We start from the raw sequence: 5,245 nt of genomic DNA, 5'->3' as shown, positions 1-5,245 counted from the left end.
CCATATTAGAAAGCAGGGTACAGGACTTAATAGAGAACAGTCAATTGAGGAATCCAAAATGACTGAAAGAAACATAAGACACTGCTCAAAATCCTTAACCATCATCCTAATGCAAATCTAAACAACTCTGAGAAACCATGGGATCAAGCTCCTCTATAGGTAAGAAAATGAAGCAGAGATTATTTTATTTTCAATAAAGGGAAAAGGATTATAGTAGAGGCGATTAATTGTATTGTTTCCATTGTAGAAATTAGAAAATTGAGCATAGAAAACAGGTTTAAAATACTCATCATTGTACTTGAATGGCAAAATGATGCTTTCGTTTTCATGCTTATGTCACTATAGGCATGTTGTAGCTTGAGAGACTGGTAAATATGTAGAACTCATAAGAAAGAGCCCTGCTTTGTTTTTGTGAGAAGCTCATTGAGTCTGTAAGGTTAGTTCCTCGTTGGGGATACTCCTTTTAGCATCGGGGAGGTGTCCTAGAATGTGACAGAATGTTGGTTCATAAATGTTGACTGGCAACCCTGCTTGCATTCTGTATCTTGGTATCATGGGCCAAGGACCAGAGCGAAGCTTCGAGAATGGGTAAACTTGGCACATTACAGTCTCCCAAGATAACTATCTCCTAAAAATTTGATGACAGCATTTGATTCGCCTAAGAAAGTCATACCCACACCTCTGGAAGTGGGCCTACTGCTTTTACTTTTTACCAAATTCAAGATTAACTAATCATCACTGAACATAGTCTGTGGAGAAACTGTTCAAAGTCTTCTGTTAATGAATACTCTCTCTCCTAAGAAGAAAAACTATGGAACAAAACATAGTAAGACTCACAATTATTCATCAAAAGGTGAGTTGCCCTTGTTGACTTCCTTCAGGAAGGTGACAATCCATTTGTTAGAGTAGACTTAGTGATTGTTGGATTTCAGTCCATCTCTTTTGAGGCAGCCGTCCAAAATTAAATATGTGATATCTTCTAAAATCCCTGCATATACAATGACAGTTCAGCATTTCAACATGTTACTACTCTGCTCTGCAATTGAATAAGGGATGAAACTGGGAGTTTCCCACAATCATGTGGGAGTCAACTGAGAGACAAATGTGTGGAGTATGGCAGACCATTTCATCCTTTGATTGTGTTGTTATTTGATTACTAATATCGGACATTAGATAATCCATGATCAGTGGATTGTGGTGACGCGATGTGGGAGGCAATTCTTATAGACCATCTTAATATCAATTATGTAGTTAAAATATTTAAATTTATCACGACAGCATCGTTCATGAGTCTGGTTTGGGGCCACCTTAGGGAAGTGGATTATGTTACATGAACTCATTATTTGATTATTTAATTATATCACACAATGATTATATCATCCATGACACCTCGAATCTGGTGCCACAGATCATCTAATTACATAATTAATGTATTTAAGTTGACAATCTGTGTTAATCTCCAAGATAATGTAAATATTTGTATAGTTATGTAAACAAAAATCCTCCATTCCATGAAGAGACCTGTAAAGCTCCCACTTGTGGAGATATTGTGCAATATCATCACATTGTATGATTCATTGACTCAAGTGATGATGACATCCTTCATGCTTGGAGTCTGGCTATGCTTCCTGCCAGTAGAATGCTACATCCCCTATTTATTGTGACAGTTAGCTAATACTAACTTATTTAATTCTTTAAATTTGTAAACGACAGACAGTGCCATCACCGAATATGGTTATGTTGCAAATATCTGTCAGGTACAAGGTTAGGAAAGTTGTAGACATGGCCAGAGCATTTTCTGAATGATCTATGCATCTCCCAGGGTACGAGGGATGCAGGATGATTGAGTCCAGAAGGTTTCACGGTGCCCCATGAGAAGTACAAAGACTTCACCAAGGCCCGCATCGTGGTCGGGTGTTGACTACCTGCTCTTCCTCCACATCTTCACATCACTTGAGATCTACCATGAAAAGAGGGAGTGGCACTAGGCAGTCGGCACCATCACCAAGACCTGATTAAAGATGACGACTCAGAACACAGAAGAACATCTCTCTCTCAGCTATGCTGGTGATACACCTGCTGCAGCCAACTTTTCAGCTGTTATCAACATTGTGGCTACTACTGCTAAGCCAGAATTGGACCCATTATCTCACTTCCTGGCGCACCACAACAGAGATTCAGGCGCTTGTGATGATGTCAGGCCAACACAATTCATCAGGCAAGACTGTATGATTATGTGACGAATAACTGATGGCATTTTAAAAATGTGTGATGACAGCATACAGTTTCATACATGGCAAGTCTGCCCAGGAATTGATGATACAAAAAAGGTCAATGGCTTACATATTTAAAGATGTAATTATTAAATTCTTTCATTATAAAATCTGTGATCCCTGAAGTTTGGTGCAAACTTGTGTGACTAAAGTGTGACAGACGATCTTACTATCTGATTATTTCATTATTCAAATCTGTCTGTTTCTACTCCAGGAAGAGTATAGTGTGGATCCATCATGTTGGTGTTAAATTAGACCTTGTGATTTCTTTCTTTCTTCCTTTCTTTCTTTCTTTCTTTCAATCAATGTTGATAATATTTTGTTTTCTCTCTAGGGGTGAATTATGAGAATTTATCTCTTTATTCATTTGTTTTTTGTTCAAATCTATGATTAAGAATTCAATGTCTCTTCAATGTTGAGCAATCATTTAGGCTTCACGCATAAAACAACATCCACTTGTTTAAGGTTTATTCATTTAATTATTAAAATCTGTCAATTATGTTTTCAGTGATCACTAGAGTTTTGAGCCTCCTTAGGGTCCACCGTTGTACCAGACCATCACATCATCTAATACTACACTTACTTCTTTAACTGTTAAACTAGGAAATTAAGTAATAATTCATCATTTAATTTACGTATTTAAAATACAGGTAATGTTATGGACCATAAGTCCCTTTTGGAGTCAGATTTTGGGAGTTGATGAAGTAGTATCATCTCATTACTTCATCATTTAGCTATGTAAATAGATCTTTACATCAGCGATAGGTTTAGGACTTTGGTGCCATCTCGTCAGTTTTACTATAAAAGGCCCACTAATTAATTATCAATTTAATTTTTTAAAAACATCATTATTCCAGTAAGAGATCAGTCTGACTACTCCATGTGGGATTTAAGTATGCACCACCATGGCATCAGCAGCATAGCCTCTGGACTCTATCATCTAGTATACCTAGTACTCTGTGAGATGCATAGATCATTCAGAAAATGCTCTGCCCATGTCTACAACTTTCCTAAACTTCTCCCTGACAGATATTTGCACCCTAACCATAATCATTGATGCCACTGTCAGTAAATGCTAATTGTCACAATAAATAGGGAATATAGCATTTTACTGGCAGGGAAGCATGGCCAGACTCCAGTCATGAAGGATGTCATCATCATCATCAATTGAGTCAATGAATCATGAAATGTGAAGATATTGCACATTATCTCCAAAAGAGGTTGCTTTATATTTCTCTTCATGGAATGGAGGATTTTGTTTACATAACTATACAAATATTTACATTATTTTGGGGATTAACATAGATTGTCAATTTAAATTCATTAATTATGTAATCAGATGATCTGTGGCACCAGATTCCAGGTGTCATGGACAATATAATCATTGTTTTATATAATTAAATAATCAAATAATGAGTCCATGTAACATCATCCTCTTCTTTAAGGTGGCTCCAAACGAGGCTCATGAATGATGCTGTCGTGATTAATTTAAATATTTTAACTACACAATTGATATTAAGATGGTTTATAATAATTGCCTCCCACATCAAGTCACCACAATCCACTGATCACGGATTATCTAATGTCCTATTTTAATAATCAAATAACAACATAATCAGAGGATGAAATGATCTGCCATACTCCACACATTTCTCTTTCAGTTGACTCCCACCTGATTGTGGGAAACTCCCAGGTTCATCCCTTATTTAATCACAGAGCAGAGTAGTAACATGTTGAAATGCTGAACTGTCATTGTGTATGTAGGGTTTTTAGAAGATATCACATAGTTAATGTTGGACGGCTTCCTCAAAAGAGATGGACTGAAATCCAATAATCACAAAGTCTACTCTAACAAATGGATTGTCACCTTCCTGAAGGAAGTCAACAAGGGCAAACTCACATTTTGATGGATGAATTATTGTGAGTCTTATTATCTTATGTTCCATAGTTTTACTTCTTAGGAGAGAGAGTATTCACAAACAGAAGACTTTGAACTGTTTCTCCACAGACTACATTCTCTGATGATTAGGTAATCTTGAATTTGGTATTCAGTAAAAGCTGTAAGCATACTTCCAGAGGTGTGGCTATGACTTGATTAGGCGAATGAAATTCTGTCATTACAACTTTTAGGAGATAGTTATCTTGGGAGATTGTAATGTCCCATGATACCACTTTCTCGAAGCTGCTCTCTGGTCCTTGGCCCATGATACCAGAATACAGAATGCAAGCAGGGTTGCCAGGCAACATTTATGAACCAACATTCTGTCACATTCTGGTGCCCCTCTCCCATGCTAAAAGGAGTATACTGACCAATGAACTAACCTTACAGCCTCACTGAGTTTCTCATAAAAAAAAAGCAGGGCTCTTTCTTTTTCTACATATTTACAAGTTTCTCAAGCTCCAACTTGCCTATAGTGACATAAGCATGAAAACGAAAGCATCATTGTGCAATTCAAGTACAATGAAGAGTATTTTAAACCTGTTTCCTATGCTTCAATTTTCTAATTTCTAGTACGGAAACAATACAATTAATTGAATCTAACGGAATCCTTTTCCCTTTATTGAAAATAAAATAAACTCCTCTTCATCCTCTTCCCTTTATAGGAGCTCGATCCCATGGTTTCTCAGTGTTATTTAGGTTTGCATTAGGCTGATGTTTAAGGATTTTGAGCAGTGTCTTATGTTTCTTTCAGTCATTTTGGATTCCTCAATTGACTGTTCTCTATTAAGTCCTATATCCTGCTTTCTAATATTGTTATTTAGAGTGATTTATTGTTTGCGGTGTGTCATGTTATCAGCCCAACAGAGTTCATTAGATGTGATTCCCTGATCAGGAGATTATTCAGTTATTCCATTTGTAAAATCGCTGGTCACTGTGTCCTTCATGGGTCAGTTCTGTTGCAACCTCTCAAAAACTGATGATGTGAAACAGTACAGTTTTTTAAAATCTTGCAACCATTAGATTGTTAAAA

The sequence above is a fragment of the Phodopus roborovskii genome, unplaced genomic scaffold, assembly GCF_943737965.1.
Source record: "Phodopus roborovskii unplaced genomic scaffold, PHOROB, whole genome shotgun sequence".
Taxonomy (NCBI): Eukaryota; Metazoa; Chordata; class Mammalia; order Rodentia; family Cricetidae; genus Phodopus; species Phodopus roborovskii.
This window is presented reverse-complemented; position numbering follows the sequence as displayed.